This window comes from Elaeis guineensis, chromosome 13 (assembly GCF_000442705.2).
Source record: "Elaeis guineensis isolate ETL-2024a chromosome 13, EG11, whole genome shotgun sequence".
Lineage (NCBI taxonomy): Eukaryota > Viridiplantae > Streptophyta > Magnoliopsida > Arecales > Arecaceae > Elaeis > Elaeis guineensis.
The window spans coordinates 25,728,776-25,753,842 of NC_026005.2; the positions used below are offsets into that span (position 1 = coordinate 25,728,776).

Here is a 25,067-nt window from a genome sequence, read left to right on the forward strand (position 1 = left end):
TGTCCAAAGGTTGGACATAAAATCAGATGTGATCTGATTTTTCTCTTTTCCTCTTGGTCCAAAAGTTTGACACATTTTTTCCTTCTCTTTCTCCTCAAAGATATCTAAGAGTTGGACATGATTAAAATTAGATTTAATCTAATTTTTTTCTCCTTCTTGGTCAATGAGATGGACACAAAAGTTCTTCTCTTTCTCTACTCAGATCTAGTCCAAGGGTTGGACAAGAAGGAAGAATAAGAGATCCAATCTCTTATTTTCTTCAATGGATCTTGATTTTTTTCTTGAGAAGAGAAAGTAAAAAAATATATATGTGATCTGATTTTGTGATCCTCCTATAGATCTGATTGATCTCTTGAGAAGAAAATAAAAAGATCAAGCTGATTCGACAATCTAGGAAGCAATCTCTGCAAGAGAGCTAGTATCCTAGTGAGATCGAGTCCTTCCAATCAGATCAGCCTCGATGGATATCCATAGAGATCAGATGTATGAGCGACTCTACAGAAATCTCACCAGATTATCATGGACCATCAGATCACAGTGAAGATCTACATGCATAAAGATAAAGGTCTAACTCTAAATCTGATTTTAATTTTTAGCTTCTTAATTTCGGCATGTGAACATTCTTGACATATATAGGTTAGATCTATATTTTATGCATGTTAAATTTTAAATTATTTTAAATTTAGATCAAGTTCAAATTTCACTATGTTCATAATTTTTAAAAATTAAAAATCTGCATATTTTGATCTCTGCACCTATATCCCAAAAGTCGGACTTTCTTCAGCTCTACTAATTGAAATACTTGATCAAGAAAGTAAATTTAATGTCGATAAAATTTGAGGAGAATCAGCCAAGAAACTTATTACCATTCTTTTAGGTGATGATTTAGAAAAAATAATTTAGATTGGATCTTTATTGGAGCCTAATCTGAAGAAAAATTTGATATCTTTTCTTTGGACAAATATCAATATCTTTGCTGGTCAACCTTTGATATGCTTGAAATTTCAGCAGATTTTATTATACACAAGTTTAATATTGATCCAAAGCATAAGCCAGTGCAGCAGAAGAAAAGAAGTTTTGCTATGAAAAGGTAAAAAGCAATATATGAGGAGGTTGACAAGCTCTTAAAAGTTAAATTTATCAGAGAAGCATAATACTCTAAGTGGATTGCAAATATTGTCATAGTTAAAAAAGCTAATAGAAAATGAAAGATCTATATTGACTATATCGATCTCAACAAAGCTTGCCTGAAGGATTACTTTCCTCTTCTAAGGATGACCAGCTTATTGATGCCACTTCGGGACATAAATTACTAAACTCATGGATATTTTTTCTAACTATAATTAGATCAGAATGACATCTGAGAATGAAGAAATACAACCTTCATCACTGAAGGAGGTTTGCATTGTTATTAAATGATGCCTTTTGATCTTAAAAATGCACGTGCTACATGCCAATGTTTGGTAAATAAGATCTTCAAGTAACAAATTAGTCATAATATATAAGTCTATGTTGATGATATATTGGTGAAAAGCACTGAGTCAGATCAACATATTATTGATCTAAAGAAAGCCTTCAACAAACTTCAAAAATATCAGATGAAGCTCAACCTCAACAAATGTACTTTCAGAGTAACTTCAGAAAATTTTTTGGATTTTTTTATAACTCAAAGAGGAATTGAAACTAATCTTGAAAAAATCAAGGCTCAACTCAACATGAAACATCTAAGCTCCATCAAAAAAGTTGAACGGCTCATTGGACGAGTAGCATCACTCAGCCGATTTATTTCTACATCAGTTGAAAAATATCTTCTTTTTTTTTAAATTCTAAGATAGATCAAAAACTTTAATTAGTCAAATGAATGTCGAGTTGCCTTCAATGACCTTAAGAAATATCTTAGAATAGCTTCATTACCATCAAAGTCGGTGGAAGGTGAGAAATTATTTATGTATTTATTTGTTTCAGCTAATGCTGTTAGTTCGATTTCAGTCTGAAATGATGCAAGAATACAAAGATCAATTTATTACATAAGCAAATTATTTAGAGATACTGAAACTTGATATTCTAAAATTGAGAAGATGATTTATGCTCTCATTATATTGGCACGATGACTTTAACCTTATTTTCAAGCTCATTCTGTAGTAATCTTGACCAACTAATCTATAAAATTAATTTTGCAATGACTTGATACTTCAGATCAAATAGCCAAATGGATCATTGAATTGAGTGAATTTGATATTCATTATTGACTTTAATCTTTATTGAAAGCTCAAGTGCTAGCTAATTTTATTGTAGAATGCTCTATTTCTGATGAAGAATTAATCTTAGAAGGTTTGAAAAATGTCAACACAGATTCTTATTAGATACTGCATGTTGATGGAGCCTCAAATTCAAAAAAAAGTGGAGCTGGTTTAATTTTAACGAGCCCAAAAGATGTTGTCATTAAATGCACCTTGAGATTCAATTTTGATATGTCAAACAATGGCGTAGAATATGAGATACTAATTGTAGGACTGAAGATGGCTAAAGAGCTCAAGGTTAAAAGACTTAAAATTTTTATAGATTCTCAACTTATCATTGATCAGGTACGAGATCAATTTGAAGCTAAAGATTTCATAATGTGTCAATATTTGTGTAATATCAGAGAATTATCAAAATGCTTCGAAGATCTAAAAATCATACAAATCTCAAGGCCGAAAAATGTTCAAGCTGACGACCTATCTCATTTGGCCACATCAGGTTTCTTCGAGCTTAATCAAGTTATTCTCATTGATATTCTTGAAATGCCCAGTAGTAAGGCCTTGCCAATTGCTCAAAATGAACATGAGCTAAGTCGGATTGATCCATTAATGGAGTATCTTACTAAAAAAATTTTACCGATTGATCCAGTTGAAGTAAGAAAAATTAAAAAATTGGCCCCATGATATGTCATTCTAGATAATCAATTATATAAGAGATCGTATTTATTCCTACTACTTCAATGCCTGAGACCATCGAAAGTCGATTATGCCCTTCAAGAAGTTCATGAAGAAATTTGTAGCAATCACTTAGGGGGCAGGTCTTTAGCTTATAAATATAATCCAATAAAGTTATTATTAACCTACTATTCAAAAAGATTCTATTGATCTTGTGAATAAGTGTGATCAATATCAAAGGTACATCAATATTCAATACCAGCCTGCTGCTGAGCTTATTTCTATTACAGCAGCATGATTTTTGCTACGTGGAAAATAGATATTCTGGGACCTTTTCCAATGGCCATGGGATAAAGAAAAATTTTTGATTGTGGCTATTGATTATTTTACTAAATGGGTGAAAGCTGAACTCTTAGCATAAATGACTAAAAAAAAGATAAAAGATTTTATGTGAAAATCAATTATCTGTTGTTTTGATTTGTCTCAAGTCATAATCATTGATAATGGATGATAATTTGATAAACAAAAGTTTAAAAAATTATATTCTAAGCTCTATATTGATCATAGATTTACCTTAGTCGATCATTCACAATCAAATGAAAAAATTGAAGTCACTAATAGAACTGTCCTTCAGGATTTAACATTAAGATTTGCTGAAGCTAAAGGACTTTGAACAGAAGAGCTTTATAATGTTCTTTAGGCATATAGAACTATACCTTAGAGATCAACTAGAGAAATAACTTTTAGACTCATTTTTGGATCAAAAGCTGTAATATCAGTGAAGATCGGTCTACCTACGATCAGAATAGAAAATTTTTATACAGAAAGTAACTCAGATCGATTGAAAAATGATCTCAATCTACTTGATGAAACTTGAGAAAGAGCCTAGATCCATATGACGGCTTATAAACAGAAGGTGGCCAAATATTATAATTTTTGAATATAACTCAAAAGTTTTCATAATGGTGATTTGGTTCTCTGACAAGCTGAACTCTTGAAATCAATGGAGAAAGAGAAACTCACCCCAAATTGAGAAGGACCTTATCAAATTATTGAAGTAATCTATTTAGGAGCTTACTAAATTGAAAATCTAGATGGTACAATCATCTCTATAATATAGAATGCTGAAAATCTTAGAACATACTATCAATGAAATCTTTTCAATAAAACATTCAATTTCTGTCCTAAAAAAGATTAGGTTCTGATCATAAGTTCAATTGAAGAATTCTTCTTCATCCAAATCAGATCGATGAAAATCGATCAAATGAGGATGATGATAAGAAGAAAACTCGGGTGTCCAAACAAGATAAAAAAAAACCAAACTAAGGCTACAAAAATTCCAACCAAATCAGAACAACCTGATGTGAGGCACCCAATCTCTGAATTAGACTTCACCAAATGATGTGAGACATCCAATCTCTGAATTGGACCTCACCAAACGATATGAGACACTTAATCTCTAGATTGTACCTCACCAAATAATATGAGATATCCGATCTCCAGATTGAACCTCATAATATGATGTGAAATACTTGATCTCCAAATCGAATGAACTTGATCCAACGAAAAAAGCACTCAGACTTATAAGCTGGTTTTCGCTAATAAGGGTTGTGAAAGGGTGGCACAAATCACAAACTTATGAGTGAACAAATCCGATCTGCCACTCTGAACACATCTAAAGGTACCTTTGAAATCTTTGTATTAAATTATTAGATATTAATTTATCTCTAGTTACTTGATCTGATTCAATTTGATTCGATGGCAAAATTCTTATTAAAGTAGTCACATTGATTTCACAATTTGTTTTGCTTGAAAATGGTAAATATTCAACTACTTACCTAACCGATCTTGGATTGCATGAAATCATAGTCATTTGATCGACGTCAAAAAATTAACTAGTTATGAATGGCATTTTGAAATAGAAAAACCCAAATCGGATTATTCAAGATCAAATAAAAAGAAAACTATATGAGCCTGGGAAAAAGTCATTTCATTAATATAAAAGGAATATTTACAAGTCCCACATCGGGCTGATAAGTAGTTTGAAAAAGAAAAAGAAAAAGATAATTCAGGCCTTTGCCAGAGAATTATTTGCTGGAGAAACTGAGCTGGAATCTTTATTGACTTTCTTCTTTGGAATAGCTTCCATAATGATGACCTCGGCCAGACTGGTTGGGACTTCGGTTGGAGGTGCTTCAAGGATAGGAATGGGAGGAAGCTGCATGAAAGTGACTCTAAAAGTTATCTCGACTACTGCTTCCAGAGCTGCATCTATCATGACCTTGCTAAGGTCAAGATCGAAAAAGAATTTAGTAATTAAACTTCTACAGCTCATAAAATCATAATCAAAGGCTCCTTTTAAGGCTTCAATCACTTCATCTTGAAAAGTGTCTGAATTTTTATAGTCTTCAATGATCCTGAACAGTCGCTCCTTGTCCTTATCAAGCTATCTCTGATATGAAATAAGGGTTGTGTCTCACTTTTTAATTATTTCCTCAGCCTCCTTCAACTTAGTTTCTAGCTTTGAAATATTTTTAGTTGGTTTCTATAGCTTCTCATCTTTGTCGTTCATCTGACATTAATTCTCCAGCAGCTGTTTATTCTTCTCCTTAATAGATTTCATTTTTTCATGGAGCTATTTCTTCAGCCCCTCCATCATCTCTTCTTCTTTGGTAGCCTTTTTCTCTGCTACCTTCTTGGCCTCCTCAGCCACCTTTTTGGCCTCCTTCTCAACCTCTTTCTTGACCTTGAGCCCCTCTTCCAAGGACTTCTTATTCTCATAAAATCATGTCATGTGCTCATGGAGCAACTTGAAATACATAGCTGACGACTAAGAAAAAAAAGACATGTCAGTTCGGCAAATAGTCAATGTAAAAAAAAAAGAAAGAAAATAAAAACTTACATTTATTATATTGTTGAAACAATAATTCATTAACTGGTCTAAAGAGAGATCCCTCCTCTGAGCATTCAGGTCCTTCTAGGGCATCATTTTGTCAAACAAATCTTTGCCCAGCTTTAGCATCTCCAGCAACGATGTTTTTCCCAAATCAATCTTCTCTGATGAAAAGGATGGTGGGTTGATGATTAGAATCTAAGACTTTGGACGCTGTCACCCAATCAAGGTAACTTGGTCGATGTGAGAGGAGGAGAAGATGCTTTTTAGGGCATGTAGACTCTTTGGGAGGCAGTCGATGAGCCACCTCGACAGCTTGGCGAGTTGGTTTTGCCAGTAGAACAATGGAGATTGGCACAACATCCATATCGATCACTATCGCACCAAGTGATGATTAGGGGGCAACCAACCTTAGAGGAATAGTAACGATCTCCTTGGTCTTCTTAGAAGTAGGCTGATCGACTTGATCCTTCTTCCCCTTCTTGGATTCAGCCAGTCTCTATGGGTTGAACTTCATTATTGTTGTTACACCAAAGCAAAGATTATTAGAGAAGAAAAATGGTGATAAAAAATGATAAAGCTAAAAGGAAGAGAATTGACATCGAACTTATCTAGGGAAGAGATCTGACTGATGCCAGTATCAAATAGGGATTGATCAGATACCAGTCAGCTCAGTTTGGATACTTTCATACCTAGAAGCTTTGTAAAAGCCTCCTTGTCCCCAGGTAATACTTCATTATTTGAGTTCTATTTGATTTCGGGGTTACGCCATTTATAGCTGAAATCCCATGGAATGTCAAAAGAAACAAAGAAAAAATAATTTTTCCAACCATGTATGGAGGAAGAAAGAGCAAGACCAAATTTACATTTAGATTGATGTGAAAAGTACCACCAACCTTTCTCATAAGAATGTTTCTTTAGAATGAAGAGTGCTCTAAAGAGAAAAATCTTAAATTCTATGTGTTGGTGCAAAAATCCGCTTGCACCGGAGAAGCTGGAGTCGAGGAAGTCACGGTCGCCGCCGGGACCTGCAAAAGAAGTCTAAACCGGAGGTGGGGTTGCTCCGCCAAGACCCTCCGACGCTCAAGTCAGTTCTCTGCCTCAACAAGAATGGAGTGCTCGAACGAAAATTTTTGCAGAGTTTTTAGGTAAAAATGAGAGCTTATAGAGTAACGTATCTGGGGTTTCCCTTTTATAGATGGAGGGGGCAACAAATTGATAGCGATACCTGTAACCGTCTAGTAGTGGGCCGCCCAGAGTCAAGAGGAATTTATTGCGGAGGGTAGTGGAGTGGGATCGTGGCTATCACCGTGGCTCGCCACGTGGAATCAGTTACAGAGAATCAAGCAGCATCCGCTGTCGTGACTCGTCAGGGAGTAGTGGACTCGCACAGAATCTGCCGCAGGGAGTGGAGCAGAGTCGTGGCCGTTAATACGGCCTGTCAGAGAGTAATGGGGCTACGCAGGGTCCGCCGCAAGGAGTGGAGCAGTGGTGTCCCTTACTGTGGCTTGTCAGGGGATCCAGACTTGTTGGCCGAAGTTCGGTTGGGGTCGGTAGCGAGGTCCGGCACCCGTAGAAGTTTGGACGAGGTCTTCCCGCAGTCGGGAAAGAAGATGGAGTCTGACTCTCGTAAAAGTTCGGACACAGTCTTCTTGCAGTTGGGGGTCGTAGGCAGAGTTCGGCTCCCGTAGGAGTCCGGGCGGAGTCTTCTGCAATCGAAATCAAAAATGAAATCCGGCTCCTGTAGGAGTCTGGACGAGGCTTACCAGCGGCAGAAGTCGTGGATGGAGCCCGGCTCCCGTAGGAGCCCGGGCGGGGTCTTCCTTGCTGCAGAAATCGTGGGCGGAGCCCGACTCCCGTAGGAGTCCGGGCGGGGTCTTCCTTGCTGCAGAAATCGTGGGTGGAGCCCGGCTCCCGTAGGAGTCCGGGCGGAGTCTTCCTTGCTGTAGAAGTCGTGGACGGAGCCCGGCTCCCATGGGAGTCCGGGCGGAGTCTTCCTTGCTGTAGAAATCATGGATGGAGCCCGGCTCCCGTAGGAGTCCGGGCGGCATCTTCCTTGCTGTAGAAGTCATGGATGGAGCCCGCTCCCGTAGGAGTCCGGGCAGCGTCTTCCTTGCTGTAGAAGTTGTGGACGGAGCCCGGCTCCCGTAGGAGTCCGGGCGGCGTCTTCCTTGCTGCAGAAATCATGGGCGGAGCCCGGCTCCCGTAGGAGTCCGGGCGGAGTCTTCCTTGCTGTAGAAGTCGTGGACAGAGCCCGGCTCCCGTGGGAGTCCGGGCGGAGTCTTCCTTGCTGTAGAAATAGTGGACGGAGCCCAGCTCCCGTAGGAGTCCGGGCGGCATCTTTCTTGCTATAGAAGTCATGGACGGAGCCCGGCTCCCGTAGGTGTCCGGGCGGAGTCTTCCTTGCTGTAGAAGTCGTGGATGGAGCCCGGCTCCCGTGGAAGTCCGGGCGGAGTCTTCCTTGCTGTAGAAATCGTGGACGGAGCCCGGCTCCCGTAGGAGTCCGGGCGGAGTCTTCCTTGCTGTAGAAGTCGTGGACGGAGCCCGGCTCCCGTAGGAGTCCGGGCGGAGCGACGGGAGCTCACCAACAGTTGTTGAAAGTCGGAAGAGACTCGTGAGGGTCGACCCTGCCAAGAACTTCGGCCGAGGGTATTTTATGCCCAACACCAGTCCCCCCACTTTCGAGTTTGAATTTCGAATGAAGGAAGTACGGAGAGGTTGTCGCAGCCGAAGTTCTCCTCCTGACGTCCGGGTGCAACCGTCCTCGGATATGTCGGCATTTAATGCGCGCATGCCAGAGCCCTTTTTCCGATTAGGGTGACCCGAAGAATCTTTTCGGGACTCCCACCGAGATGTGATCCCAAGCATCGCGCCACAGAAATTTGCGAACAGTCAATCCTCGATAGCGGCGAGCGGGACACACGGGACACGTGGCAAGCGCCGGTTGGTCTAGAGACGCCCGCCATCATAATTGCGCTAAGATCCGCTGCCTATTTAAACCCCCCACCCTTCCTTCGGGGCTTTACTCTGCCAAAAGGACGGCACCTTTCTTTCGTCGGAGAGCCTAGCTACTCAGCCATTCCCTCGGTGCCCCTATCAACTCCGAGCGTCCTTCGCACCGGTCTTTGCCGTCTTCAGCCCCCCTATTCCTCTCTAAGGGGTTTCCCCATCATGTCCTCCACTCCGAAGGCCATCCTCAAGGGGATGTCAAGGGCTTGGAGGAAGGCAAGGAGGAGAACTGTGGTCTGTGAGTTCTCCGATCATCGAGCGGCCGCTGAAGGTCCCCGTCGTTTCAAAGGGGGCTCGAGGAAGAATTCCTTCAATAATAGGGGTTTAATAATGGGGACCGTCGGTAAAGGCGTTCTGCCCGAGAATTTCAGAGTAGCAAGACGGGGTGATACCGATCAGGAGGGCAGAGCTATCGTCACAAGCCGTGGCGGGATCCTTGGTGTCGTCGGGGCCGAGGGACCAGAAGCAGTCGGCATCGACGGTGGGGCAGTAAAACTTGTTGCGGGGACGGTGGAAGTACCGCATGCCGACCTTGCCGGAGCATTTTGGACGGTGGCTATCACGGAGCATTCGGTGATGGCGCATATCTCTGGCGCCACCGCTGCCTCTAGGGTGACTCCGGTTCTTCTTGAAACAGGTCTTCGTCGCTGCTGCCGTTGCCCTTACTGCCCCCTGGAATCTATCCCATCCTTTTCCCCCTGGGGTTGGACTTCGGAGGTGGAGCGAAACAAGGCGGGCGAGAGCCGATAGGCCTGCCACACGCACTGGAAAATGCAGTGGGAAGGACAGAAATGGGAAGAGAAGTTTGCAGCTTGAAGCGGCCTCCGGTGTATCCTTTCCAAGCCGTGTTCTCAGGCCTTGTAATAATGTATTCTTTTCTGGCCCTCCGGGTCTTGTAACGTACATCTTGTTAGTTGAAAAATGAGAAGGAGATTTTGTTACCTCGTCCGCACCTTGCATCGAATTGTTGTCTGTCGAACTTCCTTCCTTTTCTCATCTTTTCTTCTTCTTTCTTCTCTCTTCTTCTTTTTTTTTTTTTTTTAACATCGTCCTAAGGCCACCATGGCCCTTTTATTCGTGTTGAATTGTCGTTTGCTGAGCTCTTTTTGATTTTTGTGTCTTCGAAGATACCCGTTGCCATCGCATCGACCCATCTTCTCCGTCAGTGGCCACAGACTCGCCTGGGGGCCATTCGGGCTTGGTGTCCCCCTCAGGGCTTGAGCTCGGAGGTCCAGCTTCTGTCACCCTGAGGAAGTTGTCCTACCTTGGATTTGCATCGAAAGCTTCCTTGAAAGCTGGGACTCTGATGGGAGCCCCAATCCCTGCTGTGACAGGGTTCTCTGCACCTTGAACCTGTTTGTTTTCCAATCGTCGCTGATGTGGTCCATCGCCTTCCTTTTTCTTTTTCGCTTGGAATTTTTCTCTGCTCTCAGCGAGGCTATGGGAGTTTGGCTCCCATAGGCGAAGTCGAGGTGAAGTTCGGCTCCCGTGGGAGTCTGGGCGAAAATCTCCAGCAGTTGAAGTTGGTGACGAAGTCCGGCTCCCGTAGGAGTCCGGATGGAGTCCTCCCTGTGATTGGAGTTGCGGACGGAGCCCGGCTCCCGTAGGAGTCCGGTCGGAGCTTACCACCGGTTGAAGTTGGTGACGGAGCCCGGCTCCCGTAGGAGTCCGGACGAAGTCCTCCTCGCAGTAGAAGTTGCGGACGGAGCTCGGCTCCCGTAGGAGTCCGGGCCTTCGACTTCGCTCAATCTAGGGCGAGTTTCCTCCTGTCCTTAGCAGGGCTGTGGGGCGCGTATGGGCGTTGCAGGGCCTCTCCCCCCATCCGTCTAAATAGAACGGGCCTTCGACTTTGCTCAAGTTAGGGCGAGGTTTTCCTCCTGTCCCTAACAGGGCTGTGGGGGCGCATATGGGCGTTGCAGGGCCTCTCCCCCCATCCGGTCTAAATGAACCGGGCCTTCGACTTTGCTCAAGTTAGGGCGAGGTTTCCTCCTGTCCCTAACAGGGCTGTGGGGCGCATATGGGCGTTGCAGGGCCTCTCCCCCCATCCGTCTAAATGGAACCGGGCCTTCGACTTTGCTCAAGTTAGGGCGAGGTTTTCCTCCTGTCCTTAACAGGGCTATGGGGGCGCATATGGGCGTTGCAGGGCCTCTCCCCCATCCGGTCTAAATGAAACCGGGTATTCGACTTTGCTCAAGTTAGGGTGAGGTTTTCCTCCTGTCCCTAGCAGGGCTGTGGGGTGCGTATGGGCGTTGCAGGGCCTCTCCCCCCATCCGGTCTAAATAGAACCAGGCCTTCGACTTTGTCGGGATGAGGTTTCCCTTTCGTTTCTGATGCAGTTTGTTTGAATTGTCCAAAGACATACAGGTATGCAACTTTCAATTAAAATGAAGTTATTGGTAGTACATCCGTAAGTTTTTCGAGCTCCATGGTCGCGGGAGGTCGGCTCCTCCGAGTTCCTTAAGATAATAAGTTCCGGGCCGGACTACTTCTTTGACTTCATACGGTCCTTCCTAGTTTGGGGTGAGTTTTTCTTGGTCCTGAGGTTGCGAGATAGCGGCTCGTCGAAGCACTAGATCTCCCGCTCTAAAGGCTTTGTTCTTGACCCGGGTGTTGTAATATCGAGCGACTTTCTGTCTATAGGCTATCATTCGAACCTGAGCTATCTCCCATCTTTTTCTAGCAGGTCGAGGTTGGCTCTAAGACTTTGCAAATTTTGACGTTTGTCGAACGCCACGACTCGTGCCGACGGGAGTTTAAGCTCGATTGGGATGACGGCTTCCATACCGAAGGCTAAGGCAAAGGGGTCTCCCCCATAGGTAGCCTCTGGGTAGTTCGATACGCCCACAACACATGATAAAGTTCGTCCGCCCAAGTTTCTTTCGCTTTTTCGAGCCTTGTCTTAATCCCCTACAAAAGGGTTCTGTTGGTCACCTCAGCTTCGCCATTCGCCTGGGGATGGGCTACTGATGTGAAGTTGTGGGAGATGTTTAGATCTTCACAGAATTTGGCAAATTTCGCTCCGACGAATTGCCGTCCATTATTAGTGATTAGGGTTCTAGACAGATCGAACCTACACACGATCGACTTCCAGACGAAATCTTGCACTTTTGCTTCTGTGATTTTTGCTAGTGGTTCGGCTTCGACCCATTTGGTGAAGTAGTCGATCGCTACAAGGAGGAACTTCCTTTGCCCAGATGCCATGGGAAAGGGGCCAAGGATGTCCATCCCCATTGTGCAAAAGGCCATGGGGCACTCAAGGGTGTGAGCTCGGTGGCGGGCTGTCTCTGGACGTTGGCGTATCTCTGGCATCGATCACACTTTTTGACATATTCGATCGAATCATGATGCATTGTCGGCCAATAATACCCTTGGCGGAGCAACTTGTGGGATAAAGATCTAGCTCCCAAATGGTTTCCGCAGATTCCTTCATGCACTTCCCACAAGGCGTAGTCAGACTCCGAAGGCCGGAGGCATTTTAAGAGGGGCAAGGAGTATGATCTCTTGTACAATTTGCCCTCATAAAGGATGTAACGGGAGGCTTGGTTCCGGAGCTTTCGAGCTTCTTTCACATCCTGGGGGAGAACTCTATCTCTGAGATAGATTATCAGTGGGTCGACCCAGCTGGGCTCGTGGTCAATCTCCATCACGGGCTGTGATTCTTCTGTACTCGGGTGTTTTAGAACTTCAAAGAGGATGCCTTTGGGCAATTCGGCCGGAGCCAACGTCGCCAGCTTGGAGAGAAGGTCAGCCCTGGTATTTTCCAACCTTGGGATCTGTCTAATGTTGAAGTTGCTAAAGGCGGGGGTGAGCTCCATTACCTTCTCAAGGTATTTGGCCATACTGTCCTCCCGTGCCTCGTAACTCCCACTGACTTGCCCCACCACTAGTTGAGAGTCACTGTGCACCCGGAGCTGACTTATTCCCAGCTCTTTGGCGATCCTTAGTCCTGTGATCAGAGCTTCATATTCCGCTCCATTGTTTGTTGCGGGGAACTCGAAATGCAGAGCGTATTCCACGATGACTCCCTTCGGACTGACCAAGATCAGGCCAGCACCTGCGCCCGACATGTTGGAAGATCCGTCCACATAGAGGGCCCAAAAGCGATCAGAGGGATCGGCCTCTTCTTCGGAGGAGTTCGGTTGGGACTTCAGGTCGTCAACTTTTCTTTGTTCAGGTTCAGCCTCCTCTGGGATGGTACACTCTACTATGAAATCTGCCAATATTTGGGCCTTCACTGCTGGCCTGGGTCGATAGTTGATGTCAAATTTTGTGAGCTCGATCGCCCATTTTGCCATCCTCCCGGAGGTGTCCGCCCGGTGCAAAACCGCCTTGATTGGTTGATTGGTGAGTAGCGTCACCGTGTGCCCTTGAAAGTAGGGTCGGAGCCTCCGGGCTGCAATCAACAAGGCGTAAGTCAATTTTTCTAATTTGGTGTACCTGGTCTCGGCGTCCCTCAACGCGCGGCTAACATAGTAGATCGGCCGCTAGACTTTCATTTCTTCTTTGACAAGGACGGCCGCGAGGGCCATGGGAGAGACCGCCAGGTATAAAAATAGCTCCTCCCCAGGCTCAGGCTTTGCTAACAGCAGGGGTGAGCCAAGGTAGCTCCTTAATTCTTCGAACGCCTGTTGGCACTCAGAGGTCCAACAGAAGTTCTTCGGCTGCTTGAGGATTTGAAAGAAGGGCAAGCACCGTTCGGCCGACCTTGCGACGAAGCGATTAAGGGCCGCTATCCTCCCCGTGAGGCACTGAACCTCTTTTATTGACTTTGGGGCGGCCATCTCCCGGATGGTGCGAATTTTCTATGGATTGGCCTCGATCCTGTGCTCTAATACCATGAAGCCCAGGAACTTTCCTGAGGTTACGCCGAAAGCACATTTAGTTGGGTTCAGCTTCATTCTATATTTCTGGAGGGCGTCGAAGGTCTCCTCGAGGTCGACGACATGATCTCTGAAAGATTTGCTTTTTACAAGCATATCGTCCACGTAGACCTCCATGTTACGGTCGATCTGCTCCTTGAAGATTTTGTTCACCAACCGTTGGTAGGTTGCGTCCGCATTCTTGAGGCCGAAAGGCATGACCCTGTAACAGTAAAGGCCATGATTAGTGATGAAAGCTGTCTTTTCCTCATCTTCTGGCGCCATTCTAATTTGATTATAGCCGGAGAATGCATCCATGAAGGTGAGGAGCTCATGGCCCGAGGTCGCGTCCACCAATTGATCGATTCTGGGAAGGGGGTAGCTATCCTTCGGACAGACCTTATTCAGCTTTTTGAAGTCTATGCACATCCTCCACTTGCCGTTTACTTTTTTGACCAGGACAACGTTGGAAATCCAATCAGGATAATTGACTTCCTTAATGAATCTGGCCTTAAGGAGCTTATCCACTTCCTCGGCTATTGCCTTCTGCCTCTCCGGAGCATGACTTCGGATTTTTTCTTTCGTCGGTCGATGCTTTGGATCGACGGCCAGATGATGCTCCATGACTTCCGTGTCAATCCCTGGCATGTCTGCTGGAACCCAAGTGAAAATGTCCGCATTCCTTCGTAGAAAATCAATGAGACGCGTCCGCACCTCCTCCCCTAGGTTGGAGCCGATCATCACTACATGCTCCGCGTTCCCATCGTTCAAAGGGATTGGTACCAGATCTTCGATTGGGGTGCCCCTCTCTTCGGTGAGGTCATCGCGAGCATCCAGTCCATCGACGGGGCAGGAGTCAGATTGATTGCTTCTTCGTAAGGCTATATTATAGCAGTGTCTGGCCAGGGCTTGGTCTCCCCGGACCTCTCCGGTCCCCTGGTTGGTGGAGAACTTCAACTTCAAATGGTAGGTCGATACGACGGCTCGGAGAGCATTGAGGCCAGGTCGGCTGAGGATTGCATTGTAGGCGGATGGCGCCTTCACCATCAAGAAATTCACCAGGGCCCTGGATTGCCTTGGATATTGACCTGCGGCCACAGTCAAAGTTATTATTCCTTCCGTCGGAACGGCGTCGCCGGTAAACCCTACCAAAGGGGAGCTAATCGGCCTCAGATGGCTGTCAAGAGTGGACATTCTTGAAAAGGCGTCGTAGAACAAGATGTCAGCCGAACTTTCATTGTCGACAAGAACGCGACGGACGTCATAATTTGTTATATTCAAGGAAACTACGACCGCGTCGTTATGAGGGAATTGGACTCCCTGAGTGTCTTCTTCGGTAAAGGTTATGGGCTCTTCAGTCTTTTGCCGCTTGGGGGATACAGCCGATATGTTGGTCATTTTCTGTCAGGATCCTCTCGAGATGGTGTTGGCGAAATCCATCGGAGGCCGATCGCCTGACCACTCCATGCCGGCGACCATAGCCGGAGGAAGCGAGGCCTGGGAAACCAAAGGCGAGACCGGGGTCCGAGATATGGCTGCGGAGGCCTTGGGTAGCTGCGCGGATGCTTCGCGAGAAGGCATCGGGCGAGGATCCAGTGGGGGAAAGGAGGAGTGGGTGCCGGAGAAGATGACCGGAGGCGGTCCCATTGAGCGCTCCTTTAAGAACAGGGATGCTGCGAAGACACACTCCTTCCTTTAGCGCCAATCCTATTGGTGCAAAAATCCGCTTACGCCGGAGAAGCTGGAGTCGAGGGAGTCGCGGTCGCCGTCGGGACCTGCAAAAGAAGTCTAAACCAGAGGTGGGGTTGCTCCGGCAAGACCCTCCGACGCTCAAGTCAGTTCTCTGCCTCAACAAGAATGGAGTGCTCGAACAGAAATTTTAGCAGAATTTTTAGGTAAAAATGAGAGCTTATAGAATAACGTATCTGGGATTTTCCTTTTATAGACGGAGGGGGCAACAAATTGATAGCGATGCCTGTAACCGTCTGGTAGTGGGCCGCCCAGAGTCAGGAGGAATTTATTGCGGAGGGTAGTGGAGTGGGATCGTGGCTATCACTGTGGCTCACCACGTGGAATCAATTACGGAGAATCGAGCGGCATCCGCTGTCGTGACTCGTCAGGGAGTGGTGGACTCGCACAGAATCCGTCGCAGGGAGTGGAGCAGAGTCGTGGCCGTTAATACGGCCTGTCAGGGAGTAATGGGGCTACGCAGGGTCCGCCGCAAGGAGTGGAGCAGTGGTGTCCGTTACTGTGGCTTGTCAGGGGATCCAAACTTGTTGGCCGAAGTTTGGTTGGAGTCGGTAGCGAGGTCCGGCACCCGTAGGAGTTTGGACGAGGTCTTCCCGCAGTCGGGATAGAAGACGGAGTCTGACTCTCGTAAAAGTTCGGATGCAGTCTTCTTGCAGTTGGGGGTCGTAGGCAGAGTTCGGCTCCCGTAGGAGTCCAAGCGGAGTCTTCCTGCAATCGAAATCAAAAATGAAGTCCGACTCCCGTAGGAGTCTGGACGAGGCTTACCAGCGGCAGAAGTCATGGATGGAGCCCGGCTCCCGTAAGAGCCCAGGCGGGGTCTTCCTTGCTACAGAAATCATGGGCGGAGCTCGGCTCCCGTAGGAGTCCGGGCGGAGTCTTCCTTGCTGCAGAAATCGTGGACGGAGCTCGGCTCCCATAGGAGTCCGGGCGGAGTCTTCCTTGCTGTAGAAATCGTGGACGGAGCCCGGCTCCCGTAGGAGTCCGAGCGGAGTCTTCCTTGCTGTAGAAATCATGGATGGAGTCTGGCTCCCGTAGGAGTCCGGGCGGAGTCTTCCTTGCTGTAGAAATCGTGGACGGAGTCCGGCTCCCGTAGGAGTCCGGGTGGAGTCTTCCTTGCTGTAGAAATCGTGGATGGAGCCCGGCTCCCGTAGGAGTCCAGGTGGAGTCTTCCTTGCTGTAGAAGTCATGGACGGAGCCCGGCTCCCGTAGGAGTCCGGGCGGAGTCTTCCTTGCTGTAGAAGTCGTGGATGGAGCCCGGCTCCTGTAGGAGTCCGGGCGGAGTCTTCCTTGCTGTAGAAGTCGTGGACGGAGCCCGGCTCCCGTAGGAGTCCGGGCGGAGCGACGGGAGCTCACCAACAGTTGTTGAAAGTCAGAAGAGACTCGCAAGGGTCGACCCTGCCAAGAACTTCGACCGAGGGTATTTTATACCCAACAAGATGGATGGATGAGATGGAAAGATCACAAGCAGATAAAGAAAATGCAAATTCTTCCTCTTGAAGTATTTTCAAGTATTATCTTTTTTTCCTTTAATTTTCAGATCCATTGCTATCTGTTCGCCACTGTCCGCCAGCACAATTTCCTGCGAACCCACCCGTAATGCTGCGCGCCCGCCATGTCGCGCGAACCCGCTGCCGCGCGCCCGCCTTGCCGCACGAACCCTTTGCCTCGCACCCGCGCGCCCTCTCCTTTTTGATTCCAAAAAGAAACATTTGTTTCTTTACAATGATGTCTATATCCTTTTTGGGTTCCTTGCATAGTATCTTCATTTTCTATAATACCGTATGCATCCTTCTTTTATTTAAATTTTATTTTAAATCTAATTTTCTTCAAACTTGCATCTTTTTGATCTACGAATCGGACTCTTTGTATCGACGATCACCTTTCCTGTAAAACATAAAAAGAAGCATCAAATTCTTAATAAATAAAATAAATTAACTATAATTTTCTACTTTAAATGACTTAAATTAAGTGTTTATCACATCCCCCAACTTGAATTTTGCTCGTCCTCGAGTAAAATAGATATATCAATATTGTATACCAACTTGGTCTTGAATAAAAAGTTAGGTTAGGCATCCCAAAAGGTAGATGATACCTGGTCAGACCATTAAAGAGATATTTCATTGGATTATCAATTTGACCCAATTAGTGGCTGAGTATTAACTAAAGAAATTTCAAGAGCTTTTCTTTCACCAACTCTCCATTTTACTCTTTAAATCCTCTAACTTAATGTGAGAGAGGTTTATTATCTTCTTACAATTTAGTCCCCTTATTATCTACTATTTTTTTTTAACATTGCCCACCTTTTTACGTGAACCACAATGCTTACTTAGGCGAAGGGGCCCGATTACTCAGTAGGAAACCAATGTGTTTTTTTTTTTTACTATAGCTGCAGAAATTTAGAACAAGAACCTATTAATCAATGAAGCTATCTTCAACTTTCGAAGAAAAATTATCCCAGGTGCACTCTCTCCTTTTATTCATCAGTGGTTTTTTTTTTTTAATTCAATCGTGCCAAGATCCCCGACAACGGTACCAAAATTTGATGCATAGTCGTTGATAGCATCAAAAATAACTCTACTCACTACGTAGGTAGGATGAGTCGAGATCGTATCCTCAGAGACCTTGGACTAAGTTGAGATTGCAAAATAAAAGAAAGAAGCGTTGTTTTGATTTAGAAAATAAATTATCTTAAAATTAATGTAATTAGAAAATAAAAAGCTCAGGAGTTTTGAATTAATTTTGCACTAGTAGAGTTGTATCTCTTTTATTTTTTTAATTAAATAGATGTGATTAATCTTAAAAAAAATACCTATCTCTTCTCGATACATCCCATACCCATAGATCACGACACGTCTTCGGAAAGTACTAGATAAACAACTCTTCTTTCCTCGGCACGCCCCATACCCATAGATCACAGTGTGTCTCCAAAAAGTAAAAGTTATTCCTAATACTAATCTAACAGGAAAGCATAAATTAAAGCATATGAAAGAGAGTAAATAAATAACTCATGATGATTTAAATAAAAAGCATAATCTTTATTGCATATAAAGAAATATAAGAAAATTTAAAATAATAAACCCACTCTATGTCATTAAAAAAAATTTTCTCCACTCTCGAGACTGCTAGCCTAGCTGCTCATGGAGTAGTCCCTTTCTCTTCCTCTATGCAACGCTCTAGAAAAATTTTTGGGCTCTCCCTCCAATGGGATTACAAAAGCCTTTTTTATAGGTGTTAGGAAGGAGAAGTTTTACATGGTTTTTCGATGTGGGACTAAAGAAAATACTAAGGACTAAAAGATGGATGGATGAGATGGAAAGATCACAAGCAGATAAAGAAAATACAAATTCTTCCTCTTGATGTATTTTCAAATATTATCTTTTTTTCTTTAATTTTCAGATCCATTGCTATCTGTTCACTACTGTCTGCCAGCATAATTTCCTGCGAACCTGCCCGTAATGCCGCGCGCCCGCCATGCCGCACGCCTGCGCGCCCGCACGCCCGCTACCGCGCGTTCGCTGCCGCGCACCCTCTCCTTTTTGATTCCAAAAAGAAACTTTTGTTTCTTTACAATGATGTCTATATCCTTTTTAGATTTCTTGCATAGTATCTTCATTTTCTATAATATCGTATACATCCTTTTTTTATTTAAATTTTATTTTAAGTTCAATTTTCTTCAAACTTGAGTTTTTTTGATCTACGAATCGGACTCTTTGTATCGGTGATCACCTTTCCTGTAAAACATAAAAAAAAGCATCAAATTTTTAATAAATAAAATAAATTAAATATAATTTTTTATTTTAAATGACTTAAATTAAGTATTTATCACACCTTCCAACTTGAATTTTGCTCGTCCTCGAGTAAAATAGATATATCAGCATTGTGTACCGACTCGATCTTGAATAAAAAGTTAGGTTAGACATCTCAAAAGGTAGATGATACCTGGTCAGACCATTAAAGAGATATTTCATTAGATTATCAATTTGACCGAATTAGTGACTGAGTATTAACTAAAAAAAAATTTAAGAGTTTTTCTTTCACTAACTCCCCACTTTACTCTTTAAATCCTCTAACTTAATGTGAGAGAGGTTTATTATCTTCTTACAATTTAGTCCCCTTATTATCTACTATTTTTTTAACATTGCCCACCTTTTTACGTGAACCACAATGCTTACTTAGGCGAAAGGACTCGGTTACTCAGTAGGAAACCAATTTTTTTTTTTAAACGTAAATTTAAAAAAAAAATTTGCATACCTCGACCTTTCCACCCAATCTCTCATGAAGCAGATTCTTTATTGAGATCAGTAAGAAGAGGGTTGTAGAAACACTCCTAAAATTTAGTCTAGTCTAAACCCTATCATTCATTGGGTTTTCTTAATAATTTATTCCTCAGTATCTCTAAAATTATCTTGACTGTTAATCATTCATTGATTAGGATGCCTAATTGACTCTTAATCAAAATAAAATTCGGATACACAAAACTAATTATTTCTTGACCATACTCGAAGATTTGATTAATTTCCTTCCCCCCCCAACTTAATCTACATTGTCCTTAATGGAGTAGGAAAGCAAAGAAAATAAAAGGAGAGAGTGCACCTGGGATAATTTTGCTTCGAAAGTTGAGGATAGCTTCATTGATTAATAGGTTCTTGTTCTAAATTCCTGCAGCTGTAATAAAGTAAAAAAATATGAAATCATTGGGTTACCTCCCAACAAGCGCTAAGTTTTACGTCTTCAGCCAGACGTCAAGTTTATTATTCATTATAAAGTGGATCACACAGGTAGATGGTGTCGATTCGTTCTTTATATGCAATTTCATCTACATATGGCTTCAGACGTTGGCCATTTACCTTAAATGTATTGCCATTCCAGGGGTCATGAATTTCAATTGCTCCATGTGAGAATATTTGTGTGACAATGAAAGGTCCATCCCATCGGGATCGAAGTTTATCGAGAAAAAGGCGTAACCTGGAATTGAAAAGCCATACCTTTTGATTTAGCTCAAATGATTTTCTAGAGATATATTTGTCATGAAATACTTTGGTTTGAGCCTTGTAAATTCGTGAACTCTCGTATGCATCGTTGCGAAGTTCTTCCAGTTCATTGATTTGCAACCTTCGATTAGAACCTGCATTCTTCATGTTAAAATTAAACATTCGCATGGCCCAGAGTGCTCGATGTTCTAATTCAACCGATAGATGGCAAGCTTTGCCATAAACTAATCGGTAGGGTGACATACCGATAGAGATTTTAAAAGCTGTATGGTAAGCCCATAATGCATCATCTAAGCGAAGAGACCAATTCTTTCTATCGAGCCTAACCGTCTTTTCTAAGATATGTTTAATCTTTCTATTTGACACCTCTATCTGACCATTAGTTTGGGGGTGATATGGTGTGGCCACTTTGTGTGTAATATTATATTTTTTCATAAGTGCTTCAAAATATTTATTCGTAAAATGAGTCCCCCCATCACTAATGATCACCCTTGGGAAGCCAAATCGACTAATGATGTTTCGTTGGATAAAACTAGTTACAACTTTATTATCATTAGTCCATATAGCTATTGCCTCCACCCATTTTGACACGTAATCAACTGCCACCAAAATATATTCGAATCCAAACGAGGTTGGAAAAGGTCCCATGAAATCAATTCCCCAAACATCGAAGATTTCTACTACTAAAATGGGGGTCAGCGGCATCATATCCTTTTTGGATAAATTTCTTATTTGCTGACATTGCAGACAATTTCGGCCAAATTCATGTGCGTCCTTGAAAAGCGGCATCATATCTTTCACTAAAATATCTCCCACATGCCGAAGAATGGCAAAAAGTGAGAATGCTTTGGAATTCACTTTCGAAGACACAACGGCGAATAATTTGGTCAGGACAGTATTTGAATAGTTCAGATTCCTTCCAGAAATAATGTTTAATTTATGAGAAAAATCGATCCTTTTCTTGTTTTGTCCAATGAGAAGGTACTTGTCCTGTTGACAAGTAATTGACAATATGGACAAACCATGGAGGACGGCTAGAGAAGATTGCGAAAAATTATTCATCAGAAAATTTCTCTTTGACCTCATCTATGCCTATCGTGTATTCAACTAAGATCCTGGAGATGTGATCAGCTACCACATTCTCGAAACCCTTCTTATCTCGGATTTTCAGATCAAATTCTTGTAAAAGAAAGATCCATCTGATCAAACGCGATTTAGTATCTTTTTTTGAAAGGAGATGTTTCAGAACCGCATGATCAGAGTAAACTAGAACCTTAGACCCTAACAGATATGAGCAAAATTTTTCAAGGGCGAACACTACTACTAGTAGCTCTTTTTCTGTTGTGGTGTAGTTTAATTGGGCATCAAAAAGAGTCTTGCTAGCATAATAGATCACATGTGGCTCCTTATTGATTTTTTGGCCTAAAACGGTATCTATTGCAAAGTCAGAGGCATCACACATAATCTCAAATGGAATGGACCAGTCAGGGGGTTTTATTATGGGTGCTGTTGTCAGGGCTGTTCGTAATGTGTTGAATGCTTTCAAACAGTCTTCGTCAAAGACAAATGGTGTGTCTTTGGCCAATAGATTACACAAGGATCTTGAAATCTTGCTAAAGTCTTTGATGAAGCGTCTATAAAATCCGGAGTGGTAGTTTTGAAATGACCTCAACTTTGGCTTTATCTACCTCGATCCCTCTTTCAGAAATAATATGTCCTAATACAATTCCCTTCCGCACCATGAAATAGCTCTTTTCCTAACTTAGGATAAGATTTGTCTCCATACACCGTTTAAGAACTTTGGAAAGATTATGGAGGCAATCCTCAAAGGTGGTTCCAAACACAAAAAAATTATCCATAAAAACTTTAAGATATTTATCCATCATATCTGAAAAAATGGCCAGTATGCACCGTTGAAATGTAGCGGGTGCATTACAGAGCCCGAATGGCATACGCCGAAAAGCGAAGGTGCCATAGGGGCAGGTAAAGGTAGTCTTTTCTTGATCATCCAGAGATACAGGTACTTGATTGTACCCTGAATAACCATCAAGAAAATAGAAGAAACTTTGTCCTGCTAATCGTTCTAAGATTTGGTCGATGAAGGGCAATGAAAAATGGTCCTTCCTAGTAACGGCATTTAGTTTTCTATAATCTATGCATACTCGCCATCCAGATGATATGCGAGTAGGAAGCAGTTCACCTTCTTCGTTCTCAACCACAGTAATACCTGATTTCTTAGGTACTACTTGAGTGGGACTGACCGATTTACTATCAGATATGGGGTAGATGATTCCAGCATCTAACCACTTTACCACCTCTTTCATTACTACTTCACGCATGTTTGGGTTCAATCTCCTCTACATATCTCGATGGGGTTTGGCATTTGCCTCAAAATGAATATGGTGCATGCAAATGGAGGGGTCAATTCCTTTTAAATCGGTAATGGACCAACTGATAGTCTCTTTGTGTTCCTTCAGAATACCAACCAATTGTGTTTCCTGATTAGGGGTCAAGTCTGATGCAATGATTGCCGGGAGGGTGTCATTGGGTCCTAGAAATACATACTTGAGCGTAGCAGGAAGGGATTTCAATTCTAACGTAGGTGGTGATTCTAAAGATGGGACTATTGGTGTACTGGCTAATGTGGGCAATGGCTCATACTTGATTGTCCATGGAGGAGTGGTTTTATCGTGTGGTGTATCCAACAAGGTGTTAACTTCTTTCATATATCCCTTAAAGTCATACCCTCCAAAGTGAGCCAACCAAGTATCTAAGGGGTCTGGTGCTAGAATTGTGGATGTTGCATCTTCTATAATGTCTTCTAGTGTATCTACTTCGAAGCAACTATCAATTGATGGTACTTGGGAAGCATCAAACATATTCAATCTCAGTTTCTTATTCCCAAACAATATGTCCATGACTCCTGTCCTACAATTAATGCATGCATTTGCCGTAGCTAGGAAGGATCATCCTAAGATAATGGAAATTTATCTTGGGTTGCCACTTAGTTCCATGTCGAGAACCAGAAAATCAACTAGAAAGTAAAACTCATCTACCTTGATCAAGACATCCTCAAGCATTCCACGTGGTTCCTTAATTGATCTATCGGCTAACTGCAGTGTGACTGATGTGAGTTTCAATTCTTCGAATCCAAAAAGTTCATACATCGAACTAGGTAAAAGATTCACACTTGCCCCTAAGTCCAGAAGAGCTTTTTCAATATGATAATCTTCTATAACACAGGAAATGATGGGGGTTCCTGGGTCCTTAAGCTTTGAAGGAGTGGCATGCTGGAAGACAGAACTAACCTGTTCAGTGAGGCATACTTTCTTTGAGATTTGTGATCTAGATTTATATTTTTGGGTGCACAAATCCTTCAAAAATTTGGCATAAGCAGGGACCTATTTGATTGCATCTAGAAGGGGAAGATTAATTTGGACTTGCTTAAACAATTCCAACATCTCGTCCAGCCTTCCTCCCTTCTTATCTGCAGGAATAGGGGCTTTCAGGGCATCCGAAAATGGGACTTTAGGCAAATAAGATGATTCCGATGTAGTTGGTTGATTCTCTATTTTAAGGTCCTCCTTGTTCTTGTGTGATTTGGCTTCAGTTAGAGGTTTAGGGTTAGTCTCATTGGTTTTACTAGTGTGTTCAATAACTTTTCTACTTCTCAGAGTCATGATTGATTTGGCATGTTCAGAAAAAGCTTCTGGGGTATTAGAGCTCTCAATCACAAATTGCCCTCTTGGGTTGCTCTCGAATTGGCTAGATAATTTTCCTCCTTCCCTCCTACTGAATGCAGTTGCTAGTTGACCTATTTGGGTCTCTAGCTTAGCAATGGATTGTGTGTGGGAGTTAAGGGTCTGAGTGTTGACTTCTAATCGTTCTAGTGCTTTCAGAACTTTTTTCTCAAAAGCTGAGCTATGATCAGTAGTAGACGGTTGAGGAGCATTTTGAAATTGATGGTATGGTCCATGCCTATATGTTGGGTCTTGATATTGAGGTCGAGGTGCGGTACGGCCAACCACTGGTTGTGGTCTCCAGGAAAAATTTGGATGGTTTCTCCAGCCAGGGTTATAAGTGTTCGAATATGGATTATTTTCTGGTCTGCGAGCTTATTGGACTTGAGCTTGCTAAACCTGCTCATGCATAAACTCAGAAAATTAAGGTGCGTCTGGGCATTCACTAACAAAATGATTCGGACTTGCACATAATGCACAAACTTCTTGGATTGGGTTAGGTGGAATCGGGGATTGTCCAGTATTTGAAAGACGGTCTAATTTTTGGGACAGTTCATCTACCTTACTGTGGATATCCATGACGTTTCCAATCTGATAAATTCTACTTCTTTTTTGTTGAAGCATGGGTTGTTCTCTAGAGGTGGCAGACATATGATGTAGGAAATTCTCACTAAGTGTTTCAAAGAGCTGCCAGGCTTCATCCTCACTCTTTAGCATGAATTTTCCACCACATGATGCATCAACTAGTTGTCGGTGTTTCTCCGATAGACCATCATAAAAATACTGACAAAGTTGCCATTTAGGGATAGCATGGTGTAGACATTTACGAATGAGGTCCCTTAACCTTTCTCATGTCTCATGAAAAAGTTCACCCTCCAATTGAGAAAAACTAGTGATAGCTTTTCTAATTT

General features: G+C 43.2%; 1 non-coding gene across 1 annotated transcript; it reads left to right on the plus strand.

Annotated features, from left to right (window-relative positions):
• Positions 1 to 24,961: 24,961 nt before the first annotated feature.
• Positions 24,962 to 25,067, plus strand: LOC140853490 (small nucleolar RNA R71). Its single transcript, XR_012136560.1, has one exon. It is a non-coding gene; the product is annotated as a small nucleolar RNA R71 (small nucleolar RNA).